This window comes from Cryptomeria japonica, chromosome 10, assembly GCF_030272615.1.
Source record: "Cryptomeria japonica chromosome 10, Sugi_1.0, whole genome shotgun sequence".
Taxonomy (NCBI): domain Eukaryota; kingdom Viridiplantae; phylum Streptophyta; class Pinopsida; order Cupressales; family Cupressaceae; genus Cryptomeria; species Cryptomeria japonica.
This window is the reverse complement of record NC_081414.1, coordinates 588725963-588753499: the sequence shown is the minus strand read 5'-3', so window position 1 is coordinate 588753499 and position 27537 is coordinate 588725963.

Sequence of the window (27537 nt, the reverse complement as noted above, 5' to 3'; positions counted from 1 at the left end):
TGAGGTAGTCAATTGTGCCAATTATATTCAGAATCGGATGCCTCACAAGGTGATTTGACATATGACTCTTGAGGAGGCTTGGTCTCATGACAAGCCTAATGTTTCTTTTTTCTGAGTGTTTGGCAGTAAGGCATGGGCTTTTATTCCTGATGCTCAGAGGAAAGCCATGGAGCGAAAGAGCTGACCCCTCATTTTTGTTGGCTATTGTGAGGATGTTAAGTCATATAGGTTGTTTGATCCTGATTCCAGAGAGGTCCTATTTTGATGTGATGTTCAGTTTGATAAGTGCCTTTCCATAGTGGATACCCTGACTCTAGTGTCTACTCCTCTACCTACTCCTCCCACTGCATCTCTTCAGGATTATTTTGAGGATGATTATGATGATGGTGCTGATGATCCACCATCCTCACATCCACTTGCTCCACCTTAGATGCCCAAGTGGGCTCACTTTACTATTGAGGTGGCACGTTCTATGGTCGGTGATCCTTCAGATACCCGTCGCACCCATTCTCATACTGTGGGTTCTAGTCTTCTGATTCATGCCATTTTAGATGATCCTCAGAAGTTTTCAGAGGCTACAAGACACCCTGAGTGGGTTTATGCTATGGAGGAGTATTCTTCTTTGATGAAGAATCATACTTGGGATCTTTGTCCTCTTCTTAAGGGCAGAAAGATGGTTAGGTGTCATTGGTTGTATCGCACTAAGTATGCTACCGATGGTTTGATTGATAAGTACAAAGAATGTCTTGTTTTGAAGAGTTACTCGTAGGTTGAGGGTATTGATTACTTTGAGACATTTTCCCCTATCACCAAGATGAACTCTATTCACTTTGTACTATCTCTTGCAACTTCTCGAGGATGGCTTGTTTTTCAGATGGATGTGAAGAGTTCCTTCTTGCATGGGGACCTATAGGATGAAATCTATATGGAGCAATCTTAGGGATTTGTGTAGGATAGTTCTTTGGTTTGCAAACTTCAATATTCATTGTATGGTCTCAAACAAGCTCCTTGGGGTTGGTATGAGAAGATGGATTCTTTCTTGCTCTCCACTGGTTTCACCCACAGTCATTTTGATCACATAGTGTATATTCAGCTTTTTGAGGGTGAGATCTTGATTCTTGTGCTATATGTTGATGATCTCCTCATCACAGGTAGCCCATCCTCTATGATTCAGCATATTCAACGAGCCTTGATGGACCAGTTTGAGATGACAGATCTCGGTCTTCTGCACTATTTCCTTGGTCTTTAGGTGATTCAATCTTCTGATGGGGTCTACATTTACTAGTAGAAATATGCTCTTGACATACTTCAATGCTTTGGTATTCGTGATTGCAAGCCTACTCCCACTCCTTTTTAGTTAAGGGTTGTTTTGATTACTACTTGTCCCATTCCTTCAGTAGATTCTACACTTTACAGGCAGTTGGTTGGTAGTTTGTTGTACCTGACTCACACCCATCCTAATCTTTCCTTTGTGGCTAGCCTTGTCTCTCGATTCTCCCATGATCCTCATGAGATTCATTGGCAAGCTGCCAAACATATTTTGTAGTACATTCAGGGCTCTATTTCTCATGGCATTCACTACACATCAGGGGAACCTTACATTATTGGCTACACTGACTCAGATTGGGTTGGTGATGTCATTATTCATAAGTCTACTTATGGCTTTATTTTTTGTCTTGGCTTTGGTCTTATCACATGGTCTTGCAAGAAGCAGACTGCTCATGCATTATCATCTACAAAGGCTGAGTACCAAGTACATTCTCACTGCTGAGTAGGTTGTAGACATCTTCACGAAACCTTTTGCATCACCATGCTATCTTCAATTGCGCTCTATGCTTGGGGTGAAGGATGTTTACCTTGGGGGGTCTTTATGAGGCCTTCCCTCCTTCTTTCAGTATGTTCTTTTATCTTTTTTTTGAGATGAGTTTTTTCCCACTGGGTTTTCTCCTTTTTCTCCATTTCATAGAGATTTCATTGTATTTGGGTATCTGGTCAGGCCTTGTTGTTAGGACCCATCTTTCCTACTTTTAGTAGTTGTTCTAGGTTTTAGCTTCTCCCTAAGTCTAGCTTAAGGGGGGGTGTTAGAGTAATTGGGTCTTTACTTGATTAACTAAACAACATTTATTTAATTCTTTAAGTTCCCTATTATCTCTTTTTACACTTAAGCTAACATTAGGTGTATAATAATTAATTCTTTTAATAATTATTATGTGCAAGCCTAGGTTTTCCTTTTTAGGGTTTCTTGACCTCTTGGAGGTTAATTTTATTTTCTTGTATCATTATCACATTACACATTTTGTGAATATTGACCTCTCATCTTTTTGAGCATATTTTCTGTGTATTACTTTTTCTATTATTTGCTTCCTTGTTTCTCCTTGTAACAGGTTATTCAACTTGTAGAGATCTTTAGGCTCTTGTGGTGTTGTATTTCTCAACTCTCACAATATAACATTTGGAGTTGAAGTTTGTGGCTTCATAACCTTTGATGGTTTTCCCGACTATCTTGGTGATGGAGGAAGAGAGATTAGTGAAAGTGTTGGTTCTATCTTGTATCCATCCATGCCAATATTTGTAATTTTCAATTTCTTTTATAAATCCTTCATCAAGGTTTTTGAACTTTCACCTGTGGAGGTTTCTCTATTATGAGGCACAAAGGTATAAGAATTTTTTGTTAATGCATTATAGGGTTAGTTTGTATCAATAGGAATACTAACTTCAACTCCATTATAAAGAAATTTTAATCACTGATGATATGTAGATGGTACTACCTTCATTTCATGAATCTGTGGCCTGCCCAGTAAGATGCTGTATGAAAGAGGAGATCAAGCACCTAAAAAATAACATCTCTTTCCATAGGTCCTACCTTGATTGGTAATAGTACCAGACCTTTAGAGGTTCTTTCTTCTTCATCATAGGCTTTTATTGTTATTTTCTTAGCCGGATCAATGAAATTTTCAAAAAATCCCAACTGTGTAAGCAGATTATATGTACAAATATTCAACCTAGCACCTCCATCTATCAAAACATGTTTAACTCGGTGTTTATGAATCATAGCTTCAATGTGCAATTGCTAGTTATGTGGGTGATTCAGTGAGTTGTCAATCTTCTTCAGAGAAAGTGAGATAATGAGGCAAAGTCAGGTGACCCACCATAGATTGAAACTGATCGACATATAAATATTTTGGGACATTAGTGGTGAGAAAAGCTTTGTCCAGGATCTCTTTATGAGCAAAAGAGATTTTAAGCAATTCAAATATGGAGATTTGAGCATTCATTATTTTCAATTGTTCAACAATGCTATAACCAAGAGAGGGTGATGAAGCCAGTTGTTTAGATTGAGCCATGAGTGTATCTATTTGTCTGTTTGAAGAAGTTGGTAGGTTTGATATTGTTTGAGTAGGAGTTGAAGAACTAGCTCCTTGGAGAGTAACCTTCCTTTGAGCACGGGTCACAACATTTGTAGTTTGTGCTTCATTTTGTTTATCTTTGATTATGATGACATTGAAATATTCAGGTTGGGAAGAATCAATCACGTTGATCACATTTTCATTGTTGGTATAGGTGTAATTGACTTTGGCACGTCCTTTTGATTTTGAGGAATCACCTTGTTCATAAATAGGTAAGGGATCTTTAAAAGCTTTGTGATCAGCATTAGTCGTGTGATTTCTAACAACAATTTTTCCAGCTTCGATGAGGTCTTGAATCTCATGCTTGAGCTTCATGAAGTTGTTTGTGTTATGACCTTTGTTTCAATGGTATTCATAGTATTTGTTTTCTCTCCACCATTTTGGTTTGACTTTCGGATCCAATTGCCTAGAATTGTCTGGTAATGTTATTAGATCATTTTCCAATAAAGTTTTAAAATTGGATTCATATGATTCTTATAGAGGAGTGAAATCACATTTAGGTTTTGGGAGCCAAGGTTTCTCTTTAAATCACTCTTTTAATTTCTTCAGAGGATTTTCTCCTGAAGTTTCAACTGCTTTGAGTGCTTGTGTACCACAAGCTAAGTTAAATATCATAGATTTTGATTTTTCTTTAATAGTGTCTACCAATCCATCATTAACAACGTTTCTACTATTGTCTTTACCGTATTTCCAATATTTATTCTTTTCTTTAGAACTAGAACCTTGTTGTGTTTCTTTCCAAAGTGAGATATCTCCTTTCTTTAAAAGTACATCTTCCATTCTGAGGGTACTATCTACCATTTTGTTGAATGAAGGGTACACTTGCATTTGGATACTATATTTCAATTCAATTCAAGGATCAAATTGTTGATGAAGATATCCATCTTCTCAAAATCTGGAATGGGTCATGAATATCTAGAGAACATATTTCTCCAACATTGAAGGAAAGTGAGAAATGGTTCTCCTATTTTTTGTTTGGTATTGCTAAGCTCTATCATAGTGACTAGATGAAGAATATTATAGGAGTAATATTGCAGAAATAATTGGATTAATTCTTCAAAAATTTTAATCCCCATAGGTAGGCTTGAGAACCATTCCATAGCTTGCCCTCCTAAACTTCTCAGGAAAGGGCGCATGAGATATGTTTGTTCGTGCATGAATTCCATACATAAAGCACAAAATTCTCTGACATGGTCTTGAGGATCTGAGTTGCCATCATATTTTTCAAATTTCAAAATCTCCAATCTTGAAGGAAATGGAGGCATGTAAAGGTCTTTGTCAAATGGAAATGGGCGTATTGTGTCCAGAGAATATTGTTTTGATGATTTATCCTTGTTTTTCAGTTCTGTGATCTCAGTCTATAATGCTTGTAATTGTTTGTTTACCATTGCTAAGGGTGTCTCTCCCTCTTTAGTGATGAGGGTCTCAACCTTATAATCAATAGGAAGTTTAACGTATTTCTTTGCTAGTTCTAGAAAATAGTCTTCTTTTTCTCTAGACATGATAATCTTCATCATAATTCAGAAATATTTATCTTTTTGACATTTATTTATAACAGTTTTCGTAGGTTCAGAGGCTTCAGAATCGCCTTATGAGGAATCATTGTGAGTAGCATGGATACTGATATCATCATAAGCATTGTGTTTAGCAACTCATCTTTCTTGTTTTGTTCCAGATATGGTGGGAGACAAGGGTTGATCAAAAACTGGTATACTTGATGATGAAGGTTTATTAGTGACAGGGTCCTCTACGTAAAATAGATTATCTTGATATGAAAAGGATGGTCCTTTGCCTTTGTCAGCTTTCTTGTGAGAACTTCTAGTTTGAGTTGGCATTTTTATGACTGATGTGACCTAGAGTTGTTTGTGATGCAGAAGTCAAGATCAAATTTGAGGCTAGTTGTTCGTTTAACGTATTGATTGAGCGAAGCAACTAAGATTTAGTCTAGTTTTGGGAAAGATCTATCCCATGTAAGACGTGATCTAAGTTACCTAGTTTGATTTGATAGAAGTGACTAAGACTCAGTCTAAGTTTGATAAGTAGTTGATTGAACAAGCTGAAAGATGATCACCAAAATCATGCATAACAATGACAGGGGTACACTATCTAGATTCGTTTATGCTCGAGATGATGATAACCTATTTTATGTTCACTGTGGACTATTTTAGGCAAGTTTGACTATTCTGGAATGAAAAGAAATTAGGAATTCATATGACAGGGTTTACAAAACTAGACGATAGTTTAATGGTGTCAGGACAATGAAAATAGTATTTCATACGAGTTGCTGCCTAGGTTTGTAGGATAGGTGGGTAGATTTCAGATGATAAAGTAATGAATATGATGATTTTTCATATGACACAAAAAAGAGGATTAGACAACAATTCCCTAACTAGGATGACAATTTCTTAGACTTCGTACAACAATTGATAAAGAGCCAGATGACAAACTTTGAGAATTGATGAAGTTTTGTATGATAATACATATGTAGTAGGACGATATTTCAGCAGGCTCATACAATAGTTTATTAGACAGAGACGAGATTCTGATAGACAAATTTTTCAATTACTGACGATGACCAGTTTTGGGACACAGATGAAGTTTTGACGACTAAGGTAGACTAGTTTTTTATATGACCAGAGTTTTGATCGCTGAGTTGTTTATTGTTTTCTCTAGTTTTAGTAGATTTCAGTTTCAGTTTCAGGGATGAAAACACAATAAACACCAAGATGTATAAGTACTTCAATCATAGGACACTAACCCTATGGAAGTTGGCTTAGAGAAGAAATCCTTTACTTGTAGACTCAAGTACACACCCAATAGCTAATTAGAATATGGCCACTAAGTCTCACACAATAGATTATCAATGTTGTATTAGTTGACTCCAAATGCTAATAGGGGATGGAAAGTGTCTAGGGAGAGTTACTATCTCTCTTGCACAAAGATTATCCCCCCTTTCAAAGGTGAATCAGGTAGCCTCTATCTTCTAGTTCTTAGTCGGGAATTCCATTCAAATTACCCCTTGAAGTCACGCAAGCATGATTGAGGCCTATAGCCTGACAAGGTACCGAAACAAGTTGTAGTCATGTAAACATGATTAAGACCGTGAGGCCCTACAAAATGTCTGATATGAGAGATCTCAAAGAGAAAACTCAAATAATCCCATCCTCTGAGACTTTAATCACTAGAGGCCTATTTATTATAGTGAGTTGGAATGCTCAGGTCCAGTTGTACTCACTTGGGTCATTCTCACAAGGTGATTAATTTTTCCCATTGTGACAGGCCCACTAAAGGTACACAAATCTCAAATTTAGGAAAAGCCTCAAGGGTCTGGATTTCTGATTGTCTGTGCAGACAAGAGCATACTCTCCTACCCCTTAGAATTTTCTTAAAACACAAAAGACAAATTTGTTCCTTAACCAGATAGCAATTTAGGTGCCTAAAAAATTGAATTTAAAGAATGCACGATGTTTACTCAAATCTCCTCAAGAAACTTGCAAAGACAATGAATCAATAGTCATATTGTCTTTGTGTGACAAGCATATTCTTTGACAAGCCTTCTACAAAAGACTGGTTAGGCTGTGAAAAATTTTCAGAAAGATAGACAACAAGCCAGGGTTAGCATTAGTATCATCAAAATTCAATAAAAAACTTGAGGAATGTAGTCTATTTTTAACGCAAAAATATAAACTATCGTACAACAATTCTCACCGAATCATACGATAATTCATACATGATCGTACGATAACTGCAGTTTATCATTCAAGCCTATGGGAAAACTCGTACGAGATTTCACAGTAACTATACATACCAAAATCCAAAAAATAAATTTGAAAAATAAGAAAAAGTTAGTCTTCGAGGCTGAAAGATGTAGTCTTCTACCCCACGGTGGGCGCCAAAAATGTGCATGTGAAAAGTGGAATAAGTCTACAATTTGTAAGACACAACACTTCAATTAAGTCATTGCATGTATGGTTAGACAGGTATAATCATGTATAATAAAACCATAACAAATCGACTCATTGCCTTCTAAAAGATGCAAGTATAGACTTGCTCTCAGATTTGTATAAGCAATACCAGTGACTAGACTACACCAAGACGAAGGATTTAATCTATATAAGCATGAGAATAAGCTAAATGGATGCAAGATTATGCTAAATGAGTGAATATTAAGCTATATGAATTCAAGCAATCATAATTGAACTAAATATGCAAAAAGCTAAACTAAGATGCAATAATCTCAAAAACATAATATCTTCAATGACTCTAGAGCAAAAATTATATAATAACAATAAATCTCCAGGGTATTTTGAATGAGAGATAAAGGCTGAATTTATAGAGAATAAAAAGGGAGACCAATGGTCAAGATCGATTAGCATCGAGCGGTTGAGATTCCTCAAGAAAAAGAAAAAATTTAGGATAATTGAAATAATTGAGAGATCAGATTCAGTTAACCTTGAGATAGATTCCAATTATAGCCTGATTGAAATGCATTTAGATTATAAGTCTTTTCAATGCAATTGAACTTCTTTTCTCTAAAGCTTTGAGTTCCAATTTTAAGGAATGATTAATAATTCAATTTAAGTGCTTTTCTGATTTCAAGTTATCTCAATTTAGAAGAAGAAATAATATATCAAGTTTGATTTCCCTTCAATTCAATTCTTTTATTTTATTTTCAATTTAACTCTTGCTTTGTAATTAATTCCTCTTTTGTAGTAAATTAATTCCCTTTTTTTTATGATTAAATGGCAAATTTATTAATTAATTAAATATGCTAGGATATTTAATAAATTAAATAGGATAATTGATCAAAATGATTTTATTGGAATGATTTAATTAAATAAATAAATATTTAATTAATATAGAATGATTAACTTGCCATATGACATTTGATGATTGAAGAATTAATTATTTGTGTGCTCAAGATTGATTTAATTACCTTTGGTTAGGACTTTGGTGATGTTGTCGAGATTAGGGGACCATGGTTTAGGTGACCATTTTTAGGGTATTATAGATATGCGAATGTAATTATTCAGAGAGATTATGTATGTGAGGAATTTATTGTAAGGGTTATTCTAGTAAAGGGTTTAGGGATTCAACCGGAATAGATAGAGCTTAAACCAGAACTATATTCTAGCATAGAAGATGTTATCTTAGTAGTTCACACTTCTCTGGATTGTTGTCTACAATTTTATGTAGTTAGTGAGACTCCCATTGTGATTGAGCAATGTGCTCTAGGTTGTAAGCCTTCTTACAAGTGTAGGCCCATCATCTATTGTAATATCTTCAAATGGCCAGTTGATTGATATTGTGGGTCACAAATCCCATCATGGTTTTTCCTAATTGAGGTTTTCCATGTATAAATCTATGTGTTATGGTTCTCATTTATGTGTTTGGCTTATTGGTTTCTTTACTTCTTTCAATTCTATTTATACCGGTTGGTGTATGAATGTTTTGTTAAGGCTAAAATCTATTATTACGATATAACACTGATTCACCCCCCCCCCTCTCAATGTTATCGATTTCCAACAACACCAACCCAAGGAGCACCAACCCCTACTCTAAGCACCCACTTAGAGATTTACAGTGATTGTTCAAGTTTATAATACAATAATGAAACCTTGTTACAACTGAATTTTGTAACACTTACAAATTTCTCATATAATGAAAATGACTTTCTCTGCCTATTGAAGTTTTTCTCTGCTACACCTCCTTTCTCTATCTATTTATCACCTTCTCTCTACTACAACATTACTCTACTAAATGCTCTATTCTTACTCTATATTTTACCACTCTCCTTTGTTCAACGCCCACAAATATATAATCGATTAGTGGTGATATCTTTGTTTTTCACCTTTGTCTTTGTCTCAATTGCCACAACTACCAATGTCAAATCACATTTATAGCTATTGTTGGATTAGATTGACTCTGTACACATCATATTTCTCTTCTACTACAATCTTGAATATTTTATTCAAGTTGGTTGTCTTGGAGGTCTGCAACTCAAAAGATTTTATTCTTTGTTCCTAAATAAGATCTCAGATCAGCTACCTAAATTAAATGCATCATGTCTATCTTCATATCATTCTTCATACTTGGATTACTAAGTTTAGTAATCTTTCTCTTTGCAAAACAATTTGTGATCCTTCCTCAAGCCACATAGCTTGCCTGCAACATGGTCACCATTAATGCATCTTTCATCCTCTCTAAAATTTTTGACAACTACCATACTAAAATCCATCATCATAGACTTTTGCGTATCAAATATCTTCTTTGATCAACCAAAGTGCCATATGTTTCCATTTCCTTTGTCCAGATCATTCGATCAAAGTCAATTTTCCACCATGTAAATCAGTTGCCTATTGGCATGCAGACATTTTCTTATTAAGTGTTCAAGTCACTCTGTCAATCCAGATCAACTGTCCATATGGACCTCTGAGTCTATCGGCTTGCAAACATGGCTGCAAAGTCGATCACAATCTTCAATTTTATTGGCAAAATACCCTTTCATCATTTTGACTAGTGTCTTCTGATATGATCCGTAGATGCCACGCCGTCGGCTCAAACTTGGTCAATGCCCATATGGACTCTTGAGCTGCTCAGGTCCATTAAACTTCATGCATGATCTACTTACCCAAGATAAGATTCTATTATTCTCAAGAAGCCTTCCTTTTTCTATGTTAGCCCACACCACATTAGCATGGTCTCTCAATACACGTAGGATAAGGTTTCTTTGCTCCTTTGAAAACTACGTAGGATAAGCTTTGTCTTTTACTTTAACAAGCATCTTCTTGTCTCGCGGCCATTTCCTTATCTTCATGGAGATGTGTGCGATAAGGAAACCTTCCCTTTTCCTCTATACTCTTATCCCACAACACTCTACCTTCTGTTGTGAACCCTCATGGGATAAGTAGGCCCTTCGCATTTTCTTGTCTCGCGGAGCACCACATAACCATTTGTTGTGTGGGATGAGGTTTTCTTCCCAACATGCTTTCACTTGTTAGCCTATCCAATGTTTAATGTGCATCTTAGCCTGTGCAAGATAAGGGAATCAACAATCTTCCCTTTAGTTTCTTATCCCATGTGACTCTTGTTAGTCACTTTTGACACCACAAAATAAGAGGAACCACTTTGTTCAACAAACTTAAGTTATCTCATGCAACAAGCACATGACCTTTTCCATACCATGGGATGAGAGAGACCACCACATTTGTGTTATCCCATGATGAATTCAACACTCAATCAACATACTGCAGGATAAGAAGAAACATCATTTGTTATTCATCAAAGTTATCCCACTATCTCTTCCCTGCTCATGAGCATAACATAGAGGTTTTGATACACGTGAGCTAAATAAATGTTGCCACGTGGAAATTGACATAGTGACTATTGCTGACATGACCGACATGTGAAGATGATGGAACTGGTCAAAACCTCGATGATGAATCGACTCGTCGATGAATCTTGGTTGAAACCCCTGCAGCATAACATGACATTTTGTGCACGACTACTACCTACATATCACTTCAACCTCAACTTCTGCATCCATCACTTCAACCTCCCGGATGTTGCTTGCATCACTGCAACCTCCTAGGTTGACATCCTTTTGACATCAATGACAATAATGCTAACAATCTCCCCCATTGGCATTGATATCAACACACTTGCAGAATCATTCACAGACCAGTTCTCTAACCATTTCTCCCCCTTTGACAACAATGGCAAAGGGTGATGCAACTAACTATCAATTATGCATGAACTTCCTCTTTGATTTTCTATAGCAATGAATGGAACTTCCAATTTAGATCTTGACACATTCGTAGTACATTATAAATTTCCTTTACAACTTCTTCACCTCTGCAACCTGTAGCTAGATGAACCATTATTACAATATAAAAAGCAATACCATTACTACTTACAAAAATTCAAATCTCCCTCTAATACTGTACATGAGGTTCAAGGTGAATAGTGTAGCAAGTCAGTGCTTTAAGTGCAGAAGGAGGGTGAGACAACACCAAAAAAATTTCTCAAGTACTCAAAGATATCCTTGGGCAATGGCTTGGTAAATATATCAGCTATCTACTCACCGGTACAAACATATTCAACTTTCACTTCTTTCTCTACAACCTGTTCCCTAAGAAAATGATATTTGATTGCAATGTTCTTTGTCCTAGAGTGAATGACAGGGTTCTTTGATATATTGATTGCACTTTAGTTGTCACACCTGATGGGAATAGGATCCAAAAATTCTACTTGAATTTCCTTAAGAGTTTCCTTCATCCACAAAACTTGAGAACAACATGTGGTAGCTACAATATACTTAGCTTCAGTAGTTGATAGTGAAATGGACTCTTGTTTCTTGAAGTACCAAGACACCAATCTATCTCCAAGGAAGAAAGCTCCACCACTACTTCTCCTCCTATCATTTATGCAACCTGCCCAATCAACATTAGTATAGGCTTGCAAAGTGAAATCTCCTTTCTTTGGATACCATAAGCCATAAGTAAGTATACCTTGTAGATACTTGAATATTCTTCTCACAGTATTTACACGTGTTTGATTTGGAGCATCTTGGAATCTAGCTACCATACACACTGCTTGCACAATATCAGGCCTCAAAGATATGAGATACAACAGGCTTCCAATCATGGATCTATACAAGGTCTGATCAACACTAGGTGACTCATCATCATTGCTCAACTTGCATCCTATCAACATGGGGGTACTAACTCATCTGATGTCTTCCATCTAAAATTTATTCAACATATCTTTATCATACTTGGTTTGAGAGATGAATATGCCCTTATCCTACTGTGATATTTGAAAACCAAGAAAATATGATAACTCTCCAAGCATGAACATCTCAAATTTTAACTACATCTAATCAGAAAATTCTTTGCATAGACCATCTTTTTTGCCTCCAAAGATAATGTCATCTACATATACTACTACTATGATCATATGGTCTCCATTTACCTTGATATATAAATTGATGTCAACATTTCCTTTTCTAAAACCTTGCTGATGGAAATGCATATCTAGCCTAAAGTACCATACTCTGGGTGCCTGCTTTAAACCATATAATGCTTTCTTCAATCAAAAAACAAAGTTGTCATCTTCATGTAGTTGAAAACCTTCAAGTTTCTCTATGTAGACCTCTTCTTCAAGATTATCATTCAAGAATGCAGATTTGACATCCATTTGATATACTTTGTATCCTTTATATATTGAGAATGCCAAGAACATCCTTATAGCTTCAAGTCTTGCATCTAGTGCAAATGTCTCCTCAAAGTATATCCCTTCAACTTGAGCATATCCCTTGCACACAAGCCTTTCTTTAATCCTTATCACTTTGCCTTCTTCATTCATCTTGTTGCTATAGACCCATTTAGTCCCAATGACATTTTTGTCTATAGGTCTAGGAACCAATTCCCATATTTTGTTCTTTTCTATCTGCTGCAACTCTTCTTCCATAGCCTTCATCCACTCCTCACTCTTGTTGGCTTCATCAAATGTCTTGCATTCCAACTCTATCATAAGGCAAAAAATTACTTGCTCAGTGTTCCTTTCTCTCATTCTAGTTTGTACACCATCATTTTGGTTACCAATAATTTGATCATCGGGGTGATTCTTTTACACATATCTATTAGGGGCTTTGCTTGATGCTTCTTCTTCATGTTCACTCTCAAATTGAGCTTCATCTTCAACATATGGTTCTTCAATTTGAGTAATTGAGTTTTTCCTTCCTTTATGTATATCTTCATCTACTTTCACATGTACATTCTCAATTACCTTCTTTAGTTTTTTGTTGAAACACTTATAGGCCTTGCTATGAGTAGAGTACCCCATGAAGATACCTTCATCACTTCTTGAATAAAAACTTCCTAATCCATCTTTATCTCTTTTGAGGAAGAAATTTCTACCAAACACCTTGAAATACTTATCTTATTGTTTTCTATCATACCATAACTCACAAGGTGTCATTATTTTGTTCACCCTTAATTGTACTTTGTTTAGTGTGTATAGAACAGTGTGAATTTCTTCTTTCTAATAGACATCTGGCATATTTGCTTCATTCAACATTGTCCTTGCCATCTCTTTGACTCTTTTTCTCTTCCTTTCCACAACACCATTTTCTTATGATGTCCTAGGAGTTGAATATTATCTTCTGATTCCATGTCTCTCACAGTAGTCTTGAAATTCATTTGAAGTGAATTCACCTCCACAGTCTATTCTTAAACACTTCATCTTGTATTTTCTTTCCTTCTCAACCATCTTCCTAAAGATTTTGAATCTTCCATAGGCTTGAGATTTTTCTTTCAAGAAGGTGACCCACGTCATCCTTGAAAAATTATCTATGAGGAGCATGAAGCATCTTTCTCCATTTAGGGCTCTTGTTCTTGTAGGCTCACACAAATCTATATGCACAACTTCTAGTGGCCTTGTAGTTGAGTATTCTTCAGTCTTGAAGCTTACTTTAGTTAGCTTCCCTCTTTCACACTCATCACAAAAAGTGCTTGTTGGTTTGATAATCTGAGGTATGTGCCTAAAATACCCTCTCTTGCTTACTATAACTAGAATATCAAAATTGATGTGACCTAGTCTTCTATGCCATAGCCAGCTCTCATCAACTTGTCCCATACATTGAGACTCAAAGAATTCCTTAAGATTATATACATTTCCATCTGTCCTTTTTCCTTCAACAACAAGTTGTCCATTTCTTTCTTTTCTAATTTCACAGCCTTTGGAATCAAATGTAAACTTATATCCTTTGTCACACATTTGACTTACATTGAGCAGATTATGTTTCAAAACTTCCACATAGTATACATCCCATGCTTTCAGTTTACAATCAATGTTTAGTGTACCTTTACCTTTGATTTTGATTGATGAGTTGTCTCCAAACCTCACTGATCAACCATTCCAATCTTCCAATTTGATCAGTTTATTCTTATTACCAGTCATGTGGTTGGAACAACCACTGTCTACTACCCTAAAGTTTGTCCTTTCAGCATGTAGTGTAGTTTGAACAATCAGACTTGACTCAGCCTTATCTTTATCCTTTTATGCCCAAGCTTGTTTGGTTTCTTTCTTCATTTATACTATCTCATTCAGTTTTGGTTTTGCATTAGGTTCAAATGTTGACATTGTCTTCTTTTGCTTAGCTACCCTAAACTTACAGTGTTTTGCAATGTGCCCCAAGTTTTGACACTAATTGCATTTTACATTTACATTGAATGATGAACTTGAAAATCTATTGTAGGACTAATATACATTTCTCCTACATTCATAACTTCTATGACCATACCCATTACAATGATAATAAATAACATTCATATCCCTCAGAGAAGCAAATTGATTTCTACTTTCAAAACTAGGAGCAAACCTCTGCATAAGTCTACATTCTGCAATTCTATGATGATAAGTATTGCATTTATAACAATAGCTATAGAATTGAGGTACATACCAATCATTAGTGAAGTTATTTCTCATTGATCTCCTTGAAGCAGAAAATTTTGATCTTTGTGAGCTCTTCCTTCTTGTATCCTTGATCTTTGTGAAGCCTCCAACATCAGCATTGGCTTTTCTTTTAGGATCAGCATGATGGTTGTTTGACTGATTCTTTGTAATAGAAGCATATGTCTTCTTCTCATTGGGCTTGCTGACAATGAATGTTTGTTTGACTTCACTTTCACTTGAAGAGGTGAAGAGTGTCTCCTTGTCTGATGAATCTTTATTGTTAGAACATTGTCCATTTTCAAATCCAACACCAATGACGTCCTTGTGTTTCTGCTTACTTAACATTTTGTCAAGTGATTCAATGTTGCAACCATACTTAATCCTCATATTGAGTTCATCCTTATTCTTTTCCAGTTCCTTTCTTAGATTTACAAGATCTTCTTCCAATTTTTGACACTCCTTATCCTTCTTTTCTATAATTTGTTACTTCATACATCCTCTTTTCTTCTTCCAACTGGATCTTTAAATCAGAAATTGTAGTCTTTGATTCCTCAAGAGATTTGTCCAACAAGTCTTGTTCTTCAACAACAACATTCTTCTACTTTTTATATTATTTTCTTACTTTTCTAAGTTCTTCTAGTGCACTCACAAGTTCACCTTCAAGGTCTACTTTAGCTTCTATTTCCTCTTCTTCATCATCAACAATATGTTCATCAGATAACTCTCCTTGTACCATAAAGAAATTAACTTTTGTTTCACCTTCACTGCAACAATCTTCAAAGACACTTTCTTCATCAGAGGCATCATCTTCAAAAGTGTAAAGGTTGCTCTTATTCTTAAAACTTCTTCTCCTTGGCTTATAAGAGTTCTTCATCTTTTCCTTGCCAAAAGACTTCATGATTTTATTTCCATCTTCATCTTTTTCTCCATAAAGGCATTTAGATGAAAAATGACCAATCTTGCCATAGTTGAAACATTTGAAAGGCAACTTACCTTTGTACTTTCTTGAGCCTCTTTTGAGTTTCCTAACAAAATTTTCTACAACAGCATCAGAATCATTTTCATCTTCATTTTTAGCTTGTTCTTTTCCTTTATGTGTGGTATTGAAGGAATCTTCTCTCTTTGAAGGTTCAACACTTATTGTTCTCATCTCATAGGCAGACAAAGAGCCAAACAATTCACCCATAGACAAATTCTTTAACTCTTTAGCTTCTTCAATAGCTTGGACTTTTATATCATATTTTGAGGTTAATGATCTCATAACCTTTTTGACAGTGACTTCATCTTTTACTTCCTCTCCAAGTCCTCTTCTAGCACTCATAGTCTCATCTACTCTTTGCAGATAATCAAATATCTTCTCTTCTTCTTTCATTTTTAGATTTTCAAGTTGAGTTCTTAGTTTTTGCAATTTAGCTTCTTTCACTTTGGTATCTGCTTCATATACACTCTATAGCTTGTCCCAAGTTTATTTTTTTGATGTGCAATGCATGACTTTGACAAACTCTATATCTAACAAACCAATTAATATTTCATTCTTAGCTTTGGCATTGTTCTCATATTCCCTTTTAGCATTAGGGTCGGTAGGAGGAACTTGAGGAACAGTATATCCATTTTTTACTGACATCTAGACATCAAATTGTTGGCAAATGCACACTCCAATGAGAAATTGTAGGTGATTGAAGGTATTGTCATTGATGGAAACCTTGCAATCATGTGATACCAGTAGGCACTGACACCGGCAGACTCTACACCGGCATCGAAAGGAAGAATACCGACACCTTGGGCGATAACAATTTTGTATTAATGTATTTTGTAATTAATTATAAAATCTTTTGAAAGCTGACATGGAGGATTGTAATATGACTCATATATGTATGAGATCATTGTAAGCTATTGTGAGTAGAGGTATGATGCGAAATATGAATAGAAGGTAGCAGACCTAATATGTGAATTATTGGATAAGGGTTTATGTATGTAGCAAAACTTAAACTGGTACTGAATCTGGCATAGTAGATGCTAATCTGAAGCAGTACAAGATATTGGATTTGTATAATCCATTTTTGTAAGTCAGTTTGACTTCCTTTGTATTTGAGCAGTGAGCTCTAGGCACTTGGCCTTCCTACATGTGCAGGCCCCTATTGTAGCAGTAATATTCCCTTATTGGCCAGTAAGTGAATATTGTGGGTCACAAATCCCACCGAGGTTTTTCCCACACTGGTTTTCCTCCTAACAATTGGTATCAGAGCCTAGTCCTCTATTTTTCAAAAGCCTAATAGCTTGAGGAAGATCTTGACACCAATAGAGATGGAAAACTTGAGTAAGCAATTGGAAACAACTGTTTTAGACTATGATGCAGAAAAAGTAAATAATATCAAACTTGAGGATGATCTAAAGGCTGCACAGGATATTATTCAAGCACTTCAAGAGAATTTCACTATTGCAAGAAACAAGAGAAGAGAACTTTGTGAAAAGATGCAAAATAATGAAGATGAAAAGGAAACTCTTAATGATCTAGTGAACAAGCTAAGACAAGAAAACACTTCAATAAAGAATGAGATGCAAGATATGACTATGAGATTTTGCAAAGAAAATGAAAATCAGAAGAAGAATGAAGAAGAATTGGTTAGAAGGCTGAATGATGTTGGAAATGAAAACACAAGACTTAGTCATGAAAATGATATGTTGAAGACAGATTTAATGCATACACAAAATGATAGAACTGAACTCATGAGATAGAAAGAAATGTTGGAAAATGAACTGACTGTTGCAAATCAACACAAGGAGAAATTCAAGAAAAGTTCAGAAGAACTTGGTGACATGCTAAAGAATCAAAAACCTAATGGTGATACAAATGGACTTGGCTTTGAAGTTGGTGAAAGCTCTGGTACTGCAAACAATCATGATCATAGAAAATCGATAAGATGACCTAATGCTTACAAATTTAATGGGAAATGCTTTAGCTATAACAAGTATGGTCATAGAGAAAATTAGTGTAGATCTAGAAATGATTAGAACACTAATACACCCACCGGTCAATGTTCTAAATGCAACAAAGTTGGTCACAATTCAGAAAATTGCAGAATGAATGTAAGATGTTATGTTTGTGGAAGATTTAGACACTTATCTAATCAATGCAGAACACATACCAGCATAGGATATGGGAAAGCTATTCAGAAAAACAATGTGACTTGTTATGCCTATAACAAGATTGGACATATTGCAAAATTTTGTAGAAGCAAGTCCCCACCGGCAAATATCAAAGGTCCTAGTTTGAAAGGTAAAGAAAAGGTTGAAGAGGTAAAGCAAGAATTCTCAAAATAATGGATCAGAATGTTGATGGGAATACTCCTCCACTGGCAGAATAGAGTAACACTCCACTGGCAGGAGACTCTTCATCTAACTGAAGGAAAATCCTTGAGGGTTTAGCAACAAAATGAAAAACATGCTATTATTCCCTCGGTTGATGGTGAGAAGTTGAAATTACTTCTATACCGGCAGATGAGTTAAGTTGTGACTTAACCGACGAGCAATAAATGTGGTAGTTGGAGAAAATAACCTTATAAAGCAAATGTGTTGGCTCCTTTTTCATTCACCGAGCATTCAAATCTTTGAGAGCACGAAAATTCCTGAGCGAAGGCATTCTTAGCGAAGAAGTGAAGCAATTCATCCAAGCATTCATCCTAAAGGCAAATTAAGGTATTTATAGCTATGGCATCTTCATCCACTCCTGAATTTATTGCAAATCCTACTGTTGTTGAGGTTATTAAGCACCCTAGACCTGTATTCAAACTGGTTCTTAAAATTGCGAAGAAAGATGATAGCATAGGTGCATTTTCTCAAATTCCTAAGGGAGTAGTATATGCTGAAGACCCTAGGATGTATATACATTGTCATATAGAGGAATTACGTGATGATGAGATCAAAAATATGTATAGGACTGTGATTTGTGATGAGTCTAGAAATATCAAGCCAGAACATAAGATAGTGGAAACCCTAGGTTTTACTGAAATCCTTGGTGTCTTGGATTTTCCAAAGGATATTATAAGGATTGTGTTAAGCAAATTTCATGGTGAATTCTTCTGGTTGGATTCAATCCATAAAATCATAAAGGAAGCCGTCAAGGCAGTAACAGGGTTACCTTCCACCAGTAGCAGACCTGACAGAACAAAGAAGGTCCCAAATGACATAGTGATAAACCTAACCGGTGCGACATTTGACAAAAGGTCTCTAAGGGTAAATGATGTAAAAGACATCAATGTCAGATTTATCAGTATGATCTTAGGTTATAAAGCTACACATGCAAATAGGTTGAACTCAATTTCTAGCCTATGTATCAAAAGTGCTTATGATATGGTTAATGATAATGCTAGAATAAATGTATGCGAATGGCTCAAAGATGAATTGATAGACAATTTGGGAAAAATTAAAAAGGATAAGAAAGGAACATTCAGATTTGGAAACTTGCTTGTTTGTCTAATGTTGTACATAACTAAAAAAGTACTCGGTATTGGTGCAAGAGATTTTGGTTTTGACATTCGGGTAGGAAAACAACTGTTGGATCTATTGAACAACATGGGAGAAAACTGGGAGAAAAACTTAAATGAATACTTTCAAGCATTAAAGGCTCGAATGAAAACTAGAGTAAGATTGTTACAAGCTATTGTGGATAATTATCAGAAAGAAATCTATTTTGTAATCAAGAAAGATGAAATCTAGATGGAGGCAGTTGTCCCTAGAACTATCTGAGTAACTGAAATGGGCTATGAGATAGATGAAAATATTATTGAAACTTATGCAAAAGCCCTCCTTGAAACACCCAAGGAACCTACTAAGAAAGTTTTTGGAAATGCTGAAACAATAGAAAGTGGAGTTCAGTCCAGAAAAAGGGTTAAGAAAGTTGAAGCAACAGTGACAAAAGGAACCCAACAGGCTAAAGAAATTAAAGAAGATGTTTTGAAGCAAACTGGTATAAAAGAAAGTGAGTTGGAAGGACTTCAACTAGAAGCTCATCTTTCACCGATTGGAACTTCCTCTAAGAGTGATATACCACCAGTATTTAAAAGGGTAGAAAGGAAAAGAAAACCCTCACCGGTACCCTCACCTACACCAAAGAGAACTAGAACAAAACAACAGGTAGTAAGGCCTCTAGTAAAGAAAATGACTCCTAAGAAAAAGAAGGTAAAATAGGATATTGCTCCATTGGACAAACTCTTGAGCGAAATAACTGAAGATGGAAAATTGAAGAACATTAGCAAAATATACAACACACTATCAACAGATGACAAGGAAAGCATAGAGAACAAAGTAATCTTACACTTAGATATTTATAAAAAAAATTTGATGCAAATTGTTGATGAAATACCAAATGATCTATATAGGAGAATAGAAGCCAGAAGGTTAGCCATCATTGAGCTGGACAAGAAAATTAAGATAGAAAAATTACTTGTAATTCATCCAATCAACTCAACTGATGAAATAGATAAACTTATCAGTGAAGCAAACTGGACAGTATTCTCCACTACTCACCGGCATGTAGCACTGATGGCAGGTAGAATGAATGAAGTCTCTGAGGAAACAGTAGATGCTTGGGATATATTATTTGTGGAAAAAGAGAAACACGAAGAATTACTCAAACCAAAGACTATTAAAGTATATCAAAAGGATAGGGATAAGGGGAAAGGTAAGGTAGGTGGTCCTCCAATCCATAAAATAACTAATAATATTCCCCCACCTCCTTTAGATACTCCACCAGCACAAACTACTAATAGTCAACTAGCCACAAAGAGTATGGAGACTCCACTAGAGGATACTAATCCTGAGTTTGAAGTTTTGTATACTGTAAATATAGACACTCAAGAAGTAAATGTTGTGGTTGATAGAGAAATCATTGAGGACAAGAGGACAGATGTGACTAATGAGTCACTAGCTGCAGAGGTTGAGATAAGCATAGAAAAACCTATAGAGCAACCAACAAAGGATACCACTAAGAAACTGGTAGATACAACTGAAAAACCATTAGAAGAACTAGCAAAGGAAAGTACAGAGGTACAAACTGAGGCTACACCTGAGAAATTAGTAGTTAAAATATCAGAGAAACCTTCTGAGAAATAGATGGAAAAATTGAAACAGGTACAGGTTGAGGCACAGGTTCAAACAGAAAAAGTGCCACCGGCCAAAACTAAAAATCCTAAACCTTTGTTTATAGAAATGCAAACACAGACTGACCTACTAGACGTTGAATCAAGCAAAGTGATTACTACAACAGGTAGCATGGATATTGTGAGAACTGTTGGACAAACATCTGGTACTTCTATGGTAGAATTCAGACCAACAAATTTAATAGAGGTCCTATTGGATTCAATAAAGAAGATCACAGAATGTAATGCACAAGCCTATAAGGCTCTTGATGATACAATTCCCATTCTTAAATTGATAGCACCAAAGTGCATTGTTCATAATAAGGATTCTTTAGGTCAACGAGACACATTGTCTAAGTTCATCACTGGCAAAATATTGATTGTTGATCAAATAAATGAGGATACATTTAAGGAGAGAATGGTTAAAGAAAAAGAGAATTTCTTGAGGAAATTGTGAAGAAGAACAAAGAGAAAATGGATACCCTATTACCAAAACCTGGAGACATAATTTTTTACTTCAAGAAACTATACAGAGACACTTGTAAAACAAACATTCTAACAGAGGATCTAGACAAGGAAATTAGCAAAGCACAAGATGAGATAAACAATATTGCTGACAATCTGATAGGTACTTCAGACTCATTTTTGGAGATAGAAAAGCAAATTGCTGAGCTAGAAGAGAAAATCAATAAGTTAGAAAAGGACAAAGAAAGGATAAAGGATAAAGAAAAGGACTTGAAATGTAGACTTGGTCCAAAACTAGATTACCTCATTCCTTTAAGATAATAAATATCTGAGGCTCTAGTTCCTAGACTAAAGACACCGGAAGAGAAAATGCACATACTCACTGGTACAGTGCAGAGAACACAAGAGGCAATACATGACAACAAAAGATTTAGCGATAGTATAAACTTGATTTTGACAGATATATTTTAGATTGTAACCCACCAGTTACAAGAATCTAGGCAGGACTCCACTAACAGCAAATGACAACCTTTGTCATTGATGTCAAAGGGGGAGTAGTGAAATGAGAAAAATATTCAGAATAGGACATCATCAGCTCAGGGGGAGCAACACACATTTTTGGGCACACATTTTGGTAAGACAATTTTGGTAAACCATTTTTGGATTTTTCTCATGAGTGTTGCCATCAATGCCAAAGGGGGAGATTGTTGGAAAATGCACACTCCAATGAGAAATTGTAGGTGATTGAAGGTATTGTCATTGATGGCAACCTTGCAATCATGTGATACCGGCAGGCACCAGCACTGACAGACTCTACACTGGCATATAGTACACCGACACTGAAAGGAAGAATATCGGCACCTTGGCCGACAACAATTTTGTATTAATGTATTTTGTAATTAATTGTAAAATCTTTTGTAAGCCAACATGGCGGATTGTAATATGACTCATATGTATGAGATCATTGTAAATTATTGTAAGTAGAGGTATGATGTGAAATATGAATAGAAGGTAGCAGACCTAACATGTGAATTATTGGATAAGGGTTTATGTGTGTAGCACAACTTAAACCGGTACTAAATATGGCATAGCAGATGCTAATCTAAAGCAGTACAAGATATTGGATTTGTATAATCCATTTTTGTAAGTCAGTGTGACTTCCTTTGTATTTGAGCAGTGAGTTCTAGGCACTTGGCCTTCCTGCATGTGCAGGTCCCTATTGTAGTAGTAATATTCCCTTATTGGCCAGTAAGCGAATATTGTGGGTCACAAATCCCACCGAGGTTTCTCCCACACCGGGTTTCCTTGTTAAAATATTGTGTTATGGTGTGTTTTTCATGTTGTAGTTGTTATTCTTATTTGCTGCATTATTTCTTGTTTACCAGTACACAGTTTTAATATGCTTTTCATGTTATAAGTTAAGAAAATTATTATACTAATTCACCCACCCCCTCTTAGTATCTTTGGGAATCCTAACGAATATCCTAATGAGGACAAGTAAGTTTCCATTCTTCTGCTCTAGAAGGCATAGTTGGTGTCATCAAACTTAGGGGATTTAAAGGAGGACTCATTTCTGGCCATTGTGCTCATAAGACAAGATCTACCCAAACTAGATGAAGCTTTTTCAATAAGGGAACCTAGACTTTGATACGAATTGAAGAACACAAATGGACACTTAGAGGGGGGTGGATCAGTGTATTATAAAACTTTAAGTTTAGTGTGGATATTTTAAGGATGTAATGTAAACATAAACACATACACACGAGAGCAAATCACATAACACCAAATGTATGATGAAAACCCAATATGGGAAAAACCTTAGTGAGAATAGTTGCTGGAGACTACTCCTCTAATGCAGCCTCACACTAAATAACAGTTTACAATATTTAGGGCACCAACCCAAGGACAACCAACCCCTGAAACTTTAAGGTACCAACCCAAGGAGAAGCAACCCTTGATTTTATGAGCACCTACCCTTGCTCTAAGCACCCACTCAAATATTTATAGTGATTGTTCAAGTTTATAGTACAATAATGAAACCTTGTTACAAATGAGTTTTGTAAGACTTACAAATTTCTCATATCATGAGAATGACTTTCTCTGCCAAATGAATTTTTTCTCTGTTACACCTCCTTTCTCTATCTGGTTATCACCTTCTCTTTGCTACAACATTAATCTACTGAGTTCTCTATTCTTACTCTTTTTTTTCTTGGCAGGAACACACACTATATTTCACAACTCTCCTTTGTTCAATGCCCACAACTATATTATCGACTAGTGGTGATATCTTTGTTTTTCACCTTTGTTTTTGTCTCAGCTATGACACCTACTAATGTAAAATCACATTTACAACTACTGCTAGATTAGATTAAATCTATACACATCATATTTCTCTTCTACTACAATCATGAATATTTTATTCAAGTTGGTTGTCTTGGAGGTCTGCAACTCAAGAGATTGTATTCTTTGTTCCTGAATAAGATCTCAGATCAACTACCTGAATTAAATGCATCATGTCTATCTTCAGATCATTCTTTGTACGTGGATTAATAAGTTTGGTAATCTTCCTCTTACCAAAATGATCTGTGATCCTTCTTCAATCCACACAACTTGCCTACAACATGATTGATATTAATGCATCTTTCATCCTCTCTGAAAATTTTGACAACTACCACATTGAAATCCACCATCACCAACTTCTACATATCAGATATCTTCTTTGATCATCCAAAGTGACATATGTTTCTATTTCCTTTGTCTAGATCATTCGATCAAAGTTAGTTTGCCACCATGTAGATCAGTTTTCTTATTAGCCTGTAGACATTTTCTTATTCAGCATCCAAGTCACTCGGTCAATCCAGATCAACCATCCACATGGACCTCTAAGTTTATCGACTTGTAGACATGGCCACAAAGTTGATCACAATCCTCAATTTTGTCAGCAAAATACCCTTTCATCATTTTGACGAGTGTTTTTTGATTTGATCCGTACATGCCATGTCATTGGGTTAAACTTGGTCAGAGCCCATGTGGACTATCGAGTTGCTTAAGTCCATTGAACTTCATGAGTGATGTACTTACAAGGGGTAAGATTTTTTTATTCTCAAGAAGCCTTCCTTTTTCTTTGTAAGCCCACACCACATTAGCATGGTCTCTCAATACATGTGGGATAAGGTTTCTTTGCTCCTATGAAGAATATGTGGGATAAGCTTTGTCTTTTTCTTTAACAAGCATCTTCTTGTCCCACGGCCATTTCCTTATCTTTGCGGAGATGCGCGGGATAAGGAAACCTTTCCTTTTCCTCTATACTCTTATCCCATAGCACTCTCCTTTCTGTTATGAACCCTCGTGTGATAAGAAGGCCCTTCACATTTTCTTGTCCTACGACACAACTACATAACCATTTGTCATGTGGGATAAGCTTTTCTTCATAGCATGCTTTCACTTCTTTGTCCATGCAATGTTTAGTGTGCATCTTAGCCTATGTGGGATAAGGGAATTAGAAATCTTCCTTTTAGTTTCTTATCCCGTGTGACTCTTGTTAGTCACTTTTGACACCACGGGATAAGAGGGAACACTTTGTTCAATGAACTTAAGTTACCTCATGCAACAAGCACATGACCTTTTCCATACCATAGGATATCACCAACTCTAATCTAATCAAATTACTCCTAAATTACAATGAAATGATGCTAATATCAATTGAATTATGAAATGAATTGAAATCTAGTTTAAGACTCCCTCAATTGATTTAACAAGGCTTCCATTTCTCTTCTCCTTAGTTGTTCTTGAATTGGCTCTCAGGTATTGCATTGATTTCCTGCATAGATTAGCAACTATTTCAAAGAATGATTCTATATTCTGTGATTGTAGATTATATTGAGAAAAGAGGTTGAATTTATATATTTTCAACACAAAGGAGGTGAGAAATAGAACTCAAGTGTTGATTGATAGATAACTAAGTTTGATTGATCAGTGAACTCAATTGATGGGTCTGTTAACTCAAATTGATTGAAGAGTGAACTCAATAGATTGGTTAGTGAAGTGAATAGATTAACCAATTGGCTAAGTTGATTGAGAGATGACTGAATTGATTGAGAGATAACTGGTTAGTCAGAAAAAGGTCATTAAAGGAGATTGAAGAGTTAACTGAGTTAACTGATTGGTTAACTACTTTGATCAACCTGTTATGATTTTCAACATGTGTTGTAGGAGATTGACTTGAAATTCAATTTCATTTTTATTTGTATTTGAATTTGGGTTTTCAAATGCTAAAATACACATGAGATTAAGTAAAATTTACATTTTCTGAAATGTTAATTTGATGAAATGAAATTAATTGGAATTAGGTGAAATTCGAATTTGGGAAAAGATGAAATGAAATTAGAGGAGGAATAAATTAATTTAAATGAAATTATTCAAACATTAGAAATGAGCTTAATTAAGTAATAAATATTATTTAACTAAGGAATAAATCACAATTAATTAAATAATTAATATTTAAGATGGGTGTAAATGATGAAATGAGTAAAGAATGGAAATTGAATATTAGTAATGTAGAATGTGATGATTTGAACTAGTAAATTAGCTTAATTAAATAATTAAATAGATGAATAATTAGTATGTGATCAATGAGAAATTTTTAGGTGTCTATAGGTATTATCACCAAGAACTTGTTTGGTCATGAAAGGCCCTTTCCATAATGAGTCAATTTTTTTGTGAGCACCCTTCAATTCTCTTTTCATGTCCCAAAGAAGAACTGAATCTCCAATTAAAAATCTCCTTTGTTTAACTCTTTTATCAAAAAATTTCTTCACCATTTGTTGATATCAAGCAATCTTATCTACCACCACATCCCTTTGCTCTTCTAATTTTTTTAAGTACATGATCATGTCTTCAACTGCAGACTGGAATTGCTCATCTTCTATAGCTTTCTATAAACTAAGTGTTGAAAACTCTAAGGGTAGTGGTAAGGCACTCTCTACCCCATAAACAAGTTTAAAAAGGTGATAAGCCAATAGCTCTTTTATATGTTACCCTTTCAGACCACAAAGCATCATATAGCTTTTTGTGCCATTCTCTCTGGTTTTCATCTACTAGCTTCTTAATGATAGAAACTAAGTTTGTGTTGCTAGATTCAGCCTACCCATTTCCTTGGGGATAATAATCACATGAGTGTGTAAGAATTGTACCATTCTCATAATAGAAAAGGGTCATTTCAGCAGATGAAAAGTAACTGACATTGTCAGCAACAAGTTTCCTAGGGACCCCAAATCTCACAATGGTGTTCTCCTCTAAAAAGTTACATACACCCTCACAAGATTTACGCTTCATAGGAATGGCTTCTACCCACTTAGTGAAGTAGTCTGTAGCTATCAAGATATTGGTGTGTCCAACACTAGAATTTGGATTAATTGGGCCAAGAAAATCCATACCCCACTACTGAAAAGGTTCATCGATGACTATAGGTCTCAAGGGAAAAGAAGCTAGATGAGGTCTGCTAGTAAACATCAAACATTTTTCACACTTAGACATCCATTCATAAGTATCTCTAAACATTCTTGGCCAATAAAACTTTTCATGAAGGATCTTGAAAGTTGTTATAGAAGCTAAAAAATGACCTCCACATGCTTCATTATGAAATAATTCTAACGACCTTTTATGTTTCTCCTTATCAACACATCTAAGGAAAGTGTCATCTACTCCTTTTTTGTTAAGATTTCCCTCCCAAAGAACATATTTGTTATCTTTGAGATTTAGGTTTCTTTTCTCTATCGAAAACAAATACAAAGGGCAATGACCATATGTAAGGAAATATGACACATTAGAAAACCAATCATCTATTGTACTGGTAAGTAAAACTAAGGGTATATTTTCTTCTTCAATAGCTTTACTTTCTACAATCATCTTAACTAGACCCTTCCCACTAACTAAAAAAGTAGGCTTAATGTCTATATCATATTATTTCACCTTGGGCATCCAAGACCCTCTTTTGTTACATCCAATCTCTTGTTGAGTAAGGATACTCTTCACAACAATTTCAGGAACAAAAATAACCACATGGGAAAACA